Source organism: Mercurialis annua, linkage group LG6, assembly GCF_937616625.2.
Source record: "Mercurialis annua linkage group LG6, ddMerAnnu1.2, whole genome shotgun sequence".
NCBI lineage: Eukaryota > Viridiplantae > Streptophyta > Magnoliopsida > Malpighiales > Euphorbiaceae > Mercurialis > Mercurialis annua.
This window is the reverse complement of record NC_065575.1, coordinates 29291951-29308098: the sequence shown is the minus strand read 5'-3', so window position 1 is coordinate 29308098 and position 16148 is coordinate 29291951.

The window sequence follows — 16148 nt, the reverse complement described above, 5'->3', positions numbered from 1 at the left end:
AAGGCACGATGGGTCCATCGCGCCTCGCATCGTGCCCTAGGCATTTTTTCCATTTTTCTTAGGAAGGCACGACGGAAGGCACGATGGGTCCATCGCGCCTCCCATCGTGCCCCTCTGTCAGATTTGATATTTTGACCTATAAATAGATCCTTAACTCGACCTAACCTAATTTTTCACTTTTCTAAAACACTAGAGCCGCCCTAGCATCTGAGATACTCTATTTTCCTTCATTCCCTTTGGTTTAATCACTCGGTAAGCGATTCTAATACTCTTTTCTTCGATTAATCTATTCCTTATCGCGTAAATCGGCTCTTAACTTATTCAAACCTTTTTCCAGCGTATTGTGGATATTGATTTACTGTTTCCTTTCGATTCTTACGCCGATCTCGATTCATTACGGTATGTGTTGCAATCCTTTAAGTTTTTGCGTAGAGATTCGCGTGCTAATTCGATAGATTGTGTTCTATTGTGTTGTACCTATGTTGTGGCTGATTTGATCTCTGAAACGCTTAGCCTAATCTGTAATAGGGTGTTTACGATTGAATTATCATGCTATAACATTTAGATTTAAATGTTGATTATTGGGTTAAGGTGCTAGGTTGTTCGTATGATTATGGCTTGGTTAATTCGCTGTTTTATCAATGTAAAAGAGGGCTGGAAATTCTTATTAAAGGCTGATCATATGTGTTTGAATCAATGTTACATCTTTTGGCATGCTTAGTAAATCATAGGATGATTGGTTGGCTTGTAAATGCATGATTTCACCTTGTTTATATGTTGAGTACACTTCAATGATACAGTTGATGTCCATAATCGTATTGGGACTGTTTTGTATCATTATTGGCATGTTGGCATTGCTTGGTTGTGAACTAATTTATTTGTGTTGTTTCACTTTAGTAGTCAAGTTCATGTTGTGGTTAAGTTGTGGTTTGAATCTTGTTTCAAATCTGAGTTTAACGTTTAAATGGATGATTTAATCCTTTTTGGTTCATTTAAAAGAAGTATAACATACTTATGTTGGTATGGTGTGATTTGCCGATTGTTGGCTAAACGATGGATTGTGTTCTTGTTTTGAAAAGACTATACTTTTCATTTAAGTTATTCAGAATGTAAACTTGGGTTTTATTTTGATTTAACTTTTGGTTGGGTTTGACTCTGTTCGCCCAACAAGTGGGAAGAAGCTTGGTAGTTTTGAAAACTCGGCTGACTCACTGGTATGGATTTAAACTTGGGTTATCTAAAACTGTTTTCTGAATTATTCAAATTGTGTTTTGAAATGGAACCTTATATGGTTTGTATTCTATAACTTGGGTTATGGTTTGGATGCGTATGAACCTTATGTGTTCGGTTATACGTTTGCCTTTTATTATGTGTGCTAGTCCTACGTGGTGTCTAGTACTCCCTAGAGTTAGGGTATGTTTTTAATTAGTATTTATACCTTGTCTAGACTCTTCGACCGTTCGTGCTTCGGAGACGAATCAGGATTAGATTGCTTGCCAGGTTATCACGTGGATTAGCAAGCAGTGAGTTTATATCGCTATTTACCGCTTTATTAAGTAAATTGTATTTTTGCATATATATTGTATATACAGCTTTCGAACTGTTTTCAACATTATGGATCTGAATTGGAACGGGCTACTCGATGGGCATCATCGAGACTGCGTGCGCACCGGTATATGATTATATGGTATTGAGGTAGGTTCGAGATACGTCTCGCCTTAGTGAGGGCGCCGGTGGAAGATACGTCTCCTGGGACTCACGAGTTTATTTGAGTGACAGTCGGGGATCAGTTATGGAGATACGTCTCGCCGGCACGACAACTGGATTTAGATATTTGTGGTTTAGGGTTTCAATGCTTATCCATAATGATAAATTGCTTTACAAATGTTTTAACGTTTTTAAAGGTTTTCACTTAATAAATGTAAATAGTTGTATGAACTCATCTCAGTATATCTGACCCCGTTGTTTTCCCAATTTTTCCAGGGTTATGATTTGAGCGAGTCAACTGGTCTCCGATTCTTTATTTCCTCGGAGGTCTTACTTTATTTTTATTAAAGTTATTGAAGTGATTTTACTCTTAGACCGCAGTAGTAATTAGAAGTCTTAGTTGTGTAGTACTTGTTGTCAGAATAACTCAATTGGATTATTTGTTGATTGGTATTATTATATTAACTTTGGTTATTTAATATTTATGCCATGTTGGAGATTCGGAATTGACCGAGTATTTATTATTTACATGTTGTACATACTGCTATACTAGGTTGGAGTCTCGGTTGCCCCCGAGCATGTGGCTTTATGCAGGTACAATGTTTTAAATGATTAATGTATGTTATCCGCAAGGCTTGCTACGGGTTTCGGTACAACCATACCCATACCCTAGCGCCGGTCGCGATTCATGAAAATGGGTGGTGACAAAAAAGGTGAAACGTTTGGATTTGTTTCGTAATGTTTTAAACGTTTGGATTGGTTTCATATCGTTTGTAAATGTTTGGCTTAAATCGCTAAAAAGGTGAAACATTTGGATTTGTTTCGTATCGTTTTAAACGTTTGGATTGGTTTTGTAACATTTTAAACATTTGGCTTAAATCGCCAATAAGGCGAAACGTTTCGATTTGTTTCGTAACGGTTGTAAACATTTGGCTTAAATCGCTAAAAAGGTAAAACGTTTGGATTGGTTTCATAATGTTTTAAACGATTGGCTTAAATCGCTAAAAAGGTGAAACATTTGGATTTGTTTTGTAATGTTTTGAAACATTTGGATTTGTTTTGTAACGTTTTAAACGTTTGGATTGGTTTCGTATTGTATTGTTTCATAACATTTTTAGCGATTCTAACGTTTGGATTTGTTTGGTAAAGTTTTTAAACGTTTGGCTTAAATCGCTAAAAAAGTGAAACATTTGGATTTGTTTCGTAACGTTTGTAAACGTTTGGCTTAAATCGCTAAAATTGGGAAACGTTTGGATTTGTTTCGTAACGTTTTAAACATTTGGATTGGTTTCGTAACGTTTTAAACGTTTGGCTTAAATTGCTAAAAAGGAGAAACGTTTGGATTTTTTTTGTAACGTTTTAAACGTTTGGCTTAAATCTTTAAAAAGGTAAAATGTTTCAATTTGTTTCGTAACGTTTGTAAATGTTTGACTTAAATAGCTAAAAAGGTGAAACGTTTGGATTTTTTTCGTAGCGTTTTAAACGTTTGGCTTAAATCGCTAAAAAGGTGAAATGTTTGGATTTGTTTTGTAATATTTGTAAATGTTTGGCTTAAATCGCTAAAAAGTTGAAACGTTTGGATTTGTTTCGTAACGTTTGTAAACGTTTGGCTTAAATCGCTAAAAACGTCAAATGTTTGGATTTTTTTCCTAACATTTGTATACGTTTGGCTTAAATCGCTAAAAGGGTGAAAAGTTTGGATTTGTTTCGAAACGTCTGGATTGGTTTCGTAACATTTGTAAACGTTTGATTTATATAGCTAAAACGGTGAAACGTTTGGATTTGTTTCGTAAAGTTTGTAAACGTTTGGATTTGTTTCGTAATGTTTTAAATGTTTGAATTGGTTTCGTAATGTTTTAAACGTTTGGATTGGTTTCATAATGTTTTAAACATTCGGCTTAAATCGCTAAAAAGGTGAAACATTTCGATTTGTCTCGTAACGTTTGTAAAAATTTGGCTTAAATCGCTAAAATGGTAAAACGTTTGGATTGGTTTCATAATGTTTTAAACTATTTGCTTAAATCGCTAAATAGGTGAAACGTTTGGATTTGCTTCTTAACGTTTGTAAACGTTTGGTTTAGTTTTGTAACGTTTTAATTGTTTGGATTGGTTTCGTATTATTTTGTTTCGTAACGTTTTTAGCGATTGAAACGTTTGGATTTGTTTCGTAACGTTTGTAAACGTTTGGCTTAAATCGCCAAAAAGATTAAACGTTTGGATTTGTTTCGTAATGTTTGTAAAAGTTTGGCTTAAATTGCTAAAAATGCTAAACGTTTGGATTTGTTTCGTAATGTTTTAAATGTTTGGATTGGTTTCGTAACGTTTTAAATGTTTGGCTTAAATAGCTAAAAAGGCAAAACGTTTGGATTTGTTTTGTAACGTTTTAAACGTTTAGCTTAAATTGCTAAAAAGGTGAAACCTTTGGAATTCTTTTGTAACGTTTTTAAATGTTTTGCTTAAATCGCTAAAAAGGTGAAACGTTTTGATTTATTTCATAACGTGTTAAACGTTTGGTTTTGTTTGTAACGTTTTAAACGTTTGGCTTAAATCGCTAAAAAGGCGAAATGTTTGGATTTGTTTTGTAACGTTTGTAAACGTTTGGCTTAAATAGCTAAAAAACGTTTGGATTCGTTTCTTAACGTTTGTAAACCTTTGCCTTAAATCGCTAAAAATGTGAAACGTTTGGATTGGTTTCGTAACATTTGTAAACGTTTGGCTTAAATCGCTAAAAAGGTGAAACGTTTGCATTAGTTTCGTAACGTTTTTAAACGTTTGGTTTTATTAGGTGATAATTTAAACGTTTGGATTGGTTTCGTTTGGTTTTGTTTCGTAACATTTTTAGCTATTGAAACTTTTGGTTTTGTTTCTTAACGTTTGTAAACGTTTGGCTTAAATCGCTAAAAAGGTGAAACGTTTGGATTTGTTTCGTAACGTTTGTAAACGTTTGGCTTAAATCGTTAAAAATGGGAAACGTTTGGATTTGTTTCGTAACGGTTTAAACATTTGGATTTCGTAACGTTTGTAAATGTTTGGCTTAAATCTTTAAAAAGGTGAAACGTTTCGATTTGTTTCGTAACGTTTGTAAATGTTTGACTTAAATAGCTAAAAAGGTGAAACGTTTAGATTTGTTTCGTAACATTTTAAACGTTTGGCTTAAATCGCTAAAAAAGTAAAACGTTTGGATTTGTTTTGTAACATTTGTAAATGTTTGGCTTAAATCGCTAAAAAGGTGAAACGTTTGGATTTGTTTCGTAACGTTTGTAAACGTTTGGCTTAAATGGCTAAAAAGGTGAAACATTTGGATTTGTTTCCTAATATTTGTAAACGCTTGGCTTAAATCGCTAAAAGGGTGAAACGTTTGGATTTGTTTCGAAACGTATGGATTGGTTATCTAAAACAGTGAAACGTTTGGATTTGTTTCGTAAAGTTTGTAAACGTTTGGATTTATTTCGAAACATTTTAAACGTTTGGATTGGTTTCGTAACGTTTTAAATGTTTGGCTTAAATCGCTAAAAATGGGAAACGTTTGGATTTGTTTCTTAACGTTTGTAAACGTTTGGCTTAAAACTCTAAAAACGTGAAACGTTTGGATTGGTTTCGTAATGTTTGTAAACGTTTGGCTTAGATCGCTAAAAAGGTGAAACGTTTGAATTTGTTTCGTAAGGTTTGCGAACGTTTGGTTTCGTTTCGTAAAGTTTTAAATGTTTGGATTGCTTTCGCTTGGTTTTGTACCGTAACATTTATAGCGATTGAATCATTTGGATTTGTTTCGAAATGTTTTAAACGTTTGGATTTCGTAACGTTTGTAAACGTTTGGCCTAAATCTTTAAAAAGGTGAAACGTTTCGATTGGTTTCGTAACATTTGTAAATGTTTGACTTAAATAGCTAAAAAGGTGAAATGTTTGGATTTGTTTCGTAACGTTTTAAACGTTTGGCTTAAATCGCTAAAAAGGTGAAGCGTTTGGATTTGTTTTGTAACATTTGTAAATGTTTGGCTTAAATTGCTAAAAATGTGAAACGTTTGGATTTGTTTCGTAACGTTTGTAAATGTTTGGCTTAAATCGGTAAAAAGGTGAAACGTTTGGATTTGTTTCCTAACATTTGTAAATATTTGGCTTAAATTACTAAAAGGGTGAAATGTCAGGATTTGTTTCGAAACGTCTGGATTGGTTTCGTAACATTTGTAAACGTTTGACTTATATTGCTAAAACGGTGAAACCTTTGGATTTGTTTCGTAAAGTTTGTAAACGTTTGGATTTGTTTCGTAATGATTTAAACGTTTGGATTGGTTTCGTAACGGTTTAAATGTTTGGCTTAAATCGCTAAAAAGGGGAAACGTTTGGATTTGTTTCTTAACGTTTGTAAACGTTTGGCTTAAAACTCTAAAAACGTGAAACGTTTGGATTGGTTTCGTAACGTTTGTAAACGTTTGGCTTAGATCGCTAAAAAGGTGAAACGTTTGAATTTGTTTCGTAAGGTTTGCGAACGTTTGGTTTTGTTTCGTAAAGTTTTAGACGTTTGGATTGCTTTCGTTTGGTTTTGTATCATAACATTTATAGCGATTGAAACATTTGGATTTGTTTCATAATGTTTTAAACGTTTGGATTGGTTTCGTAATGTTTTAAACGTTCGACTTAAATCGCTAAAAAGGTGAAACGTTTGAATTTGTCTCGTAACGTTGGTAAAAATTTGGCTTAAATCGCTAAAAACGTAAAACGTTTGGATTTGTTTCATAATGTTTTAAACTATTGGCTTAAATCGCTAAAAAGGTGAAACGTTTTGATTTCCTTCTTAACGTTTGTAAACGTTTGGTTTTGTTATGTAACGTTTTAAATATTTGGATTGGTTTCGTATTACTTTGTTTCGTAACGTTTTTAGCGATTGAAACGTTTGGATTTGTTTCGTAACTTTTGTAAATGTTTGGCTTAAATCGCCTAAAAGATGAAACGTTTGGATTTGTTTCGTAACGTTTGTAAAAGTTTGTCTTAAATCTCTAAAAATGCCAAACGTTTGGATTTGTTTCGTAACGTTATAAACGTTTGGATTGGTTTCGTAACGTTTTAAATGTTTGGCTTAAATAGCTAAAAAGGTGAAACGTTTGAATTTGTTTTGTAACGTTTTAAGAGTTTAGCTTAAATTGCTAAAAAGATGAAACCTTTGGATTTGTTTTGTAACGTTTTTAAATGTTTGGCTTATATAGCTAAAAAGGTGAAACGTTTGGATTTGTTTCGTAACGTTTTAAATGTTTGGTTTTGTTTGTAACGTTTTAAATGTTTGGCTTAAATCGCTAAAAAGGCGAAACGTTTGGATTTGTTTTGTAACGTTTGTTAACGTTTGGCCTAAATAACTAAAAAACGTTTGGATCTGTTTCTTAACGTTTGTAACGTTTGCCTTAAATCGCTAAAAATGTGAAACGTTTGGATTGGTTTCGTAATATTTGTAAACGTTTGGCTTAAATCGCTAAAAAGGTGAAACGTTTGGATTTGTTTCGTAACATTTGTCAACGTTTGGTTTTGTTAGGTAATGTTTTAAACGTTTGGATTGGTTTCGTTTGGTTTTGTTTCGTAATGTTTGTAGCTGTTGAAACTCTTGGATTTGTTTCTTAACGTTTGTAAACGTTTGGCTTAAATAGCTAAAAAGGTGAAACGTTTGGATTTGTTTCGTAACATTTGTAGACGTTTGGCTTAAATCGTTAAAAATATGAAACATTTGGATTTGTTTCGTAACGGTTTAAACGTTTGGATTTCGTAACGTTTGTAAACGTTTGGCTTAAATTGCTAAAAAGGTGAAACGTTTGGATTTGTTTCTTAATATTTGGAATTGTTTCATATCGTTGGAAACGTTTGGCTTAAATTGCTAAAAAAGGGGAAACATTTGGATTTGTTTCGTAACGTTTTAGACGTTCGGATTGGTTTTGTAACGTTTTAAACGTTTAGTTTATATCGCTGAAAAGGCGAAACGTTTGGATTTGTTTCGTAACGTTTTAGACATTCGGATTGGTTTTGTAACGTTTTAAGCGTTTAGTTTATATCGCTAAAAAGGCGAAACATTTGGATTTGTTTCGTAACGTTTGTAAACATTTGGCTTAAATCGCTAAAAAGGTAAAACGTTTGGATTGATTTCATAACGTTTTAAACGTTTGGCTTAAATCGCTAAAAAGGTGAAATGTTTGGATTTGTTTCGTAACGTTTTAACCGTTTCGATTTGTTTTGTAACGTTTAAAACCAAACGTTTGGATTGGTTTAGTAACGTTTGTAAACATTTGGCTTAAATAGCTAAAAAGGTGAAACGTTTGGATTAGTTTCGTAAAGTTTTAAACATTTGGATTGGTTTCGTAACGTTATAAACGTATGGATTGGTCTCATAACGTTGTAAACATTTGACCTTTTTAGCGATTTAAGCTAAACGTTTACAAACGTTACGAAACCAATCCAAATGTTTAAAACGTTATAAAACAAATCCAAACGGTTAAAACGTTACGAAACAAATTCAAACATTTCACATTTTTAGCGCTTTAAGCCAAACGTTTAAAACGTTACAAAACAAATCCAAATGTTTAAAATGTTACGAAACCAATCCAAACATTACAAACGTTATGAAACAAATCTACACGTTAAAACGTTACGAAACCAATCCAAACGTTGAAAACGTAGCGAAACAAATTCAAACGTTTCACCTTTTTAGCGATTTAATCTAAACATTTAAAACGTTATGAAACAAATCCAAACATTTAAAACGCTACGAAACCAATCCAAACGATAAAAACGTTACTAAATAAATCCAAACGTTTCTCCTTTTTAGCGATTTAAGACAAACGTTTTCAAGCGTAACAGATCAAATTCAAACGTTAAAACGTTACAAAACAAATCCAAATGTTTCACCTTTTTAGCGATTTAGGCCATACGTTAAAAACGTTACGAAACCAATTCTAACGTTTAAAAGGTTACGAAACAAATCCATACGTTTCATCTTTTTAGCGATTTAAGCCAAAGATTTACAAACTTTATGAAACGAATCCAAACGTTTCACCTTTTTAGCGATTTAAGCCAAACACTTAAAACGTTACGAAACCAATCTAAACGTTCAAAACGTTACGAAAAAAATCCAAACGTTTTACCTTTTTTAGCGATTTAAGCCAAACGTTTACAAATGTTAAGAAACAAATCCAAACGTTTGGCATAAATCGCTAAATATGGGAAATGTTTGTATTTATTTTGTAACATTTTAAACGTTTGGTTTTGTTTCGTAATGTTTTAATTGTTTGGTTTAAATCGCTCAAAAGGTGAAACATTTGGATTTGTTTTGTAACGTTTGCAAACGTTTGGCTTAAATTGCTAAAAAGGGGAAACGTTTGGATTTGTTTCTTAACGTTTGTAAACGTTTGCCTTAAATTGCTAAAAATGCGAAATGTTTGAATTGGTTTCTTAACATTTGTAAACGTTTGACTTAAATCGCTCAAAAGGTGAAATATTTGGATTTGTTTCGTAACGTTTGTCAACGTTTGGTTTTGTTTGGTAATGTTTTAAACGTTTGGATTGATTTCGTTTGGTTTTGTTTCGTAACATTTTTAGCGATTGAAACTTTTGGATTTGTTTCTTAACGTTTGTAAACGTTTGGTTTAAATCGCTAAAAAGGTGAAACGTTTGGATTTGTTTCGTAACGTTTGTAAACGTTTGGCTTAAATCGCTAAAAATGTGAAACGTTTGGATTTGTTTCGTAACGTTTTAAACATTTGGATTTCGTAACGTTTGTAAACGTTTGGTTTAAATTGCTAAAAAGGTGAACCGTTTCGATTTGTTTCGTAACGTTTGGATTGTTTTCATATCGTTTAAAACGTTTGGCTTAAATTGCTAAAAAGGTAAAACGTTTGGATTGGTTTCATAAAATTTTAAACGTTTGGTTGAAATCGCTAAAAAGCTGGATGTTTGGATTTGTTTCGTAACGTTTTAACCGTTTGGATTTGTTTCGTAACGTTTAAAGTCAAACGTTTGGATTGGTTTCATAACGTTTATAAACATTTTGCATAAATAGCTAAAAAGGTGAAACGTTTGGATTTGTTTCGTAACGTTTTAAACGTTTGGATTGGTTTCGTAACGTTGTAAACGTATGGATTGGTTACGTAACGTTTTAAACATTTGACCTTTTTAGCGATTTAAGCTAAATGTTTACAAACGTTAAGAAACCAATCCAAATGTTTTAAACGTTATAAAACATATCCAAACGGTTAAAACATTACGAAACAAATTCAAACATTTAACATTTTTAGCGATTTAAGCCAAACGTTTGAAACGTTACAAAACAAATCCAAACGTTTAAAACGTTATGAAACCAATCCAAACATTACAAACGCTATGAAACAAATCCAAACGTTAAAACGTATGAAACCAATCCAAACGTTTAAAACATAGCGAAACAAATCCAAACGTTTCACCTTTTTAGAGATTTAATCTAAACATTTAAAACGTTGCGAAACAAATCCAAATATTTAAAACGCTACGACACCAATCCTAACGATAAAAACGTTACGAAATTAATCAAAACGTTTCTCCTTTTTAGCGATTTAAGCCAAATGTTTACAAGTATAACGGATCCAATTCAAACGTTAAAACGTTACAAAATAAATCCAAATGTTTCACCTTTTTAGCGATTTAGGTCAAACGTTAAAAACGTTACGAAACCAATTCAAACGTTTAAAAAGTTACGAAACAAATCCATACGTTTCACCTTTTTAGCGATTTAAGGCAAAGATTTACAAACGTTACGAAAAGAATCCAAACGTTTGACCTTTTTAGCGATTTAAGCCAAACATTAAAAAAATTACGAAACCAATCCAAACGTTCAAAACGTTACGAAAAAAATCCAAACGTTTCACCTTTTTAGCGATTTAAGCCAAAGGTTTACAAACGTTACGAAACAAATCCAAACATTCACAAACGTTACGATACAAATCCAAACGTTTCACCTTTTTAGCGATTTACGCCAAACGTTTATAAACGTTACGAAATAAAACCAAACGTTTACAATAGTTATCAAATAAATCCAAAAGTTTACAAACGTTACAAACAAATCAAAACGTTTCCCCATTTTAGCGATTTAAGCCAAACTTTTACAAACGTTACGAAACAAATCCGAACGTTTCCCCTTTTTAGCAATTTAAGACAAACGTTTACAAACGTTACAAAACAAAACCAAACGTCTAAAACGTTACGAAACAAATCCAAACGTTTCACATTTTTAGCGATTTAAGCCAAACGTTTACAAACGTTTTGAAACAAAACCAACCGTTTACAAACGTTACGAAACAAATCCAAACGTTTACAAACGTTACGAAACAAATCCAAACGTTTACAAACGTTACGAAACAAATCCAAACGTTTCCCCTTTTTAGCGATTTAAGCCAGACGTTTACAAACTCTACGAAACAAATCAAACTGATTACCTTTTTAGCGATTTAAGTCAAACGTTTACAAACGTTAGGAAACAAAACCAAACGTTTCACCTTTTTAGCGATTTAAGCCGACCGTTTACAAACAATACGATACAAAACCAAATGTTTCACCTTAATAGCGATTCAAGCACAACGTTTACAAACGATACGAAACAAATCCAAACATTTCCCCTTTTAAGTGATTTAAGCCAAACATTTAACCTTTTTAGCGATATAATCCAAACGTTTACGAAACAAATCCAAACGTTTCAACTTTTTAGCGATTTAATTCAAACGTTTAAAAACGTTACGAAAAACATCAAAACTTTTAAAACATTACGAAATAATTATTAGCAATTTAAGCCAAACGTTTACAAACGTTATGAAACAAATATAAACATTTCACCTTATTAGCGATTTAAGCCAAACATTTACAAACGTTATGAAACAAATCCAAACGTTTCACATTTTTAGCGATTTAAGCCAAATGTTTACAAACGGTACAAAACAAATCCAAATGTTTCCCCTTTTTAGCGATTTAAGCCAAATGTTTACAAGCGCTACGAAACAAATCAAAACATATCACCTTTTTAGCAATTTAAGCTAATCATTTACTAACGTTACGAAACAAATCCAAACGTTTCACTTATTTAGCAATTTAAGCCAAATGTTTACAAACGTTATGAAACAAATCCAAGCTTTTCACCTTTTTAGCAATTTAAGCAAAAGTTTACAAACGTTACGAAACAAATCCAACCGTTTTACCTTTTTAGCGATTTAAGCCAAACGTTTACAAACCTTACGAAACAAATCCAAAAAATTCACCTTTTTAGCGATTTAAGCCAAACGTTTACAAACGTTATGAAACAAAACAAAACATTTACAAACATTACGAAACAAATCCAAACGTTTCCCCTTTTTAGCAATTAAAGTCAAACGTTTACAAACGTTACGAAACAAATCCAAACGTTTCACCTTTTTAACGATTTAAGCCGAACGATTAGAAACGTATGAAACAAAACTAAAGAGATCACGTTTTTAGCGATTTAAGTCAAACGTTTACAAACGTTAGGAAACAAAACCAAACGTTTCACATTTTTAGCGATTTAAGCCGATCGTTTACAAACGTTACGAAACAAAACCAAACATTTCTCCTTTTTAGCAATTTTAGCCGACCATTTACAAAAGCTACGATAAAAATCGAAATGTTTCGCCCTATTAGAGATTTAAGCCAAACGTTTAGAAACGCTACGAAACAAATCCAAACGTTTCACCTTTTTAGCAATTTAAGCCAAATGTTTACAAACGTTACGAAACAAAACCAAACGTTTCACCTTTTTAACAAATTAACCCAAACGTTTATAAACGTTACAAAACAAATCACAACGTTTCCCCTTTTTAGAGATTTCAGCCAAACGTTTACAAACATTACGAAACAAATCCAGACGTTTCACCTTTTTAGCAATTTAAATCCAAACGTTTCACCTTTTTAGCGATTCAAGCCAAAACGTTTACAAACGATACGAAACAAATCCAAACGTTTCACCTTTTTAGGGATTTAAGCCAAACGTTTAACGTTTTTGGCGATTTAAGCCAAACGTTTACAAACGTTAAAAAACAAATCCAAACGTTTCACCTTTTTAGCAATTTAATTCAAACGTTTAATAACGTTACGAAAGAAATCCAAACCTTTAAAACTTTACGAAACCCTTTTTAGCAATTTAAGCCAAACGTTTACAAACGTTACGAAACAAATCCAAACATTTCACCTTTTTAGAGATTTAAGCCAAAGATTTACAAACAATACGAAACAAATCCAAACGTTTTATCTTTTTAGTGATTTAAGCAAAACGTTTACAAACGTTACAAAACAAATCAAAACATTTCCCCTTTTTAGCGATTTAAGTCAAACGTTTACAAACGCTACGAAACAAATCCAAGCATTTCACCTTTTTAGCAATTTAAGCCAAACATTTACTAACGTTACAAAATAAAAACAAGCATTTCACCTTTTTAGCAATTTAAGCCAAATGTTTACTAACGTAATGAAACAAATCCAAGCGTTTTACCTTTTTAGCAATTTGAGCCAAACGTTTACAAATATTACGAAACAAATCCAAACGTTTTACCTTTTTAGTGATTTAAGCCAAACGATTACAAACGTTACGAAACAAATCCAAACCTTCACAAACGTTACGATACAAATGCAAACATTTCACAAACGTTACGATACAAATCCAAACGTTTCACCTTTTTAGCGATTTAAGCCAAACGTTTACAAACGTTACGAAACAAAACTAAACGTTTCACCTTTTTAGCGAATTAAGCCAATCGTTTACAAACGTTACGAAACAAAATCAAATGTTTATAATGTTACGAAACAAATCAAAGCGTTTCACCTTTTTAGAAATTTAAGGCTAACATTTATAATAGTAACGAAACAAATCCAAATGTTTCACCTTTTTAGCGATTTAAGCCAAAGGTTTACAAACGTTACGAAACAAATCCAAACATTCACAAACGTTACGATACAAATCCAAACGTTTCACCTTTTTAGCGATTTAAGCAAAACGTTTACAAACGTTACGAAACAAATCCAAACGTTTTCCCATTTTAGCAATTTAAGCCAAACGTTTATAAACGTTACGAAATAAAACCAAACGTTTACAATAGTTATCAAATAAGTCCAAAAGTTTACAAACGTTACAAACAAATCAAAACGTTTCCCCATTTTAGCGATTTAAGCCAAACTTTTACAAACGTTACGAAACAAATCCGAACGTTTCCCCTTTTTAGCAATTTAAGACATACGTTTACAAACGTTACAAAACAAAACCAAACGTCTAAAACGTTACGAAACAAATCCAAACGTTACACATTTTTAGCGATTTAAGCCAAACGTTTACAAACGTTTTGAAACAAAACCAACCGTTTACAAACGTTACGAAACAAATCCAAACGTTTACAAACGTTACGAAACAAATCCAAACGTTTCCCCTTTTTAGCGATTTAAGCCAGACGTTTACAAACTCTAGGAAACAAATCAAAAAAATTCACCTATTTAGCAATTTAAGCAAATCATTGACTAATGTTATAAAACAAATCCAACGTTTCACCTATTTAGCAATTTAAGCCAAATGTTTACAAACGTTATGAAACAAATCCAAGCGTTACACCTTTTTAGCAATTTAAGCCAAACGTTTACAAACGTTACGACGCAAATCCAAACTTTTTACCCTATTAGCAATTTAAGTCAAACGTTTACAAACGTTATAAAACAAATCCAAGCGTTTCACCTTTTTAGCAATTTAAGCCAAATGTCTACAAACGTTACGAAACAAATACAAACGTTTCATCTTTTTAGCGATATAAGCCAAACGTTTACAAACGTTACGAAACAAATCTAAACATTCACAAACGTTACGATACAAATCCAAACGTTTCACCTTCTTAGCGATTTAAGCCAAACGCTTACAAACATTACGAAAAAAAACGTTTTACCTTTTTAGCGATTTAAGCAAAACATTTACAAACGTTACGAAACTAAACCAAACATTTAAAACGTTACGAAACTCATGCAAGCGTTTCAACTTTTTAGCAATTTAAGCCAAACATTTACAAACGTAATAAAACAAATCCAAGCGTTTCACCTTTTTAGCAATTTAAGCCAAACGTTTACAAATGTTACGAAATAAATCCAAACGTTTCCCCTTTTTATCGATATAAGCCAAACGTTTACAAATGGTACGAAACAAATCCAAATGTTTCTCCTTTTTAGAGATTTTAGCCAAACGTTACGAAACAAATACAAACGTTTTGCCTTTTTAGCGATTTAAGCCAAACATTTTCAAACGTTACGAAACAAAACCAAACATTTAAAACGTTACGAAATAAATTCAAACGTTTCACATTTTTAGCGATTTAAGCCAAACGTTTACAAGCGTTACGGAACATAACCAAACGTTTCGCCTTTTAAGCGATTTAAGCAAAATGTTTACAAACGTTACTAAACAAATCCAAGCGTTTCACCTTTTTAGCGATTTAAGCCAAACATGTACAATCTTTACGAAACAAATCCAAGCGTTTCAACTTTTTAGCAATTTAAGCCAAACATTTACAAACGTAACGAAACAAATCCAAGCGTTTCACCTTTTTAGCAATTTAAGCCAAACGTTTACAAATGTTACGAAATAAATCCAAACGTTTCGCCTTTTTATCGATTTAAGCCAAACGTTTACAAACGGTACGAAACAAATCCAAACGTTTCTCCTTTTTAGAGATTTTAGCCAAACGTTACGAAACAAATACAAACGTTTTGCCTTTTTAGCGATTTAAGCCAAACATTTACAAACGTTACGGAACAAAACCAAACATTTAAAACGTTACGAAATAAATTCAAACGTTTCACATTTTTAGCGATTTAAGCCAAACGTTTACGAGCGTTACGGAACAAAACCAAACGTTTCGCCTTTTCAGCGATTTAAGCAAAATGTTTACAAACGTTACTAAACAAATCCAAGCGTTTCACCTTTTTTGCGATTTAAGCCAAACATGTACAAACGTTACGAAACAAATCCAAGTGTTTCACCTTATTAGCAATTTAAGCCAAACGTTTACAAACGTTACGAAATAAATCCAAACTTTTCGCCTCTTTAGCCATTTAAGCCAAACGTTTAGAAACATTACGAAACAAAACCAAACGTTTCTACTTTTTAGCGATTTATCCAAATGTTTAACACGTTACGAAACAAATCCAATCATTTACAAACATTACAGAAGAAAAACAAACGTTTCACATTTTTAGCAATTTAAGTTAAACCTTTACAAACATTACGAAACAAATCCAAACGTTTCCCCATTTTAGCGATTTAAGCCGAACATTTATAAACGTTACGAAATAAAACCAAACGTTTACAATAGTTATCAAACAAATCCAAAAGTTTACAAACGTTACAAACAAATCAACACGTTTCCCCATTTTAGCGATTTAAGCCAAACGCATACAAACGTTAC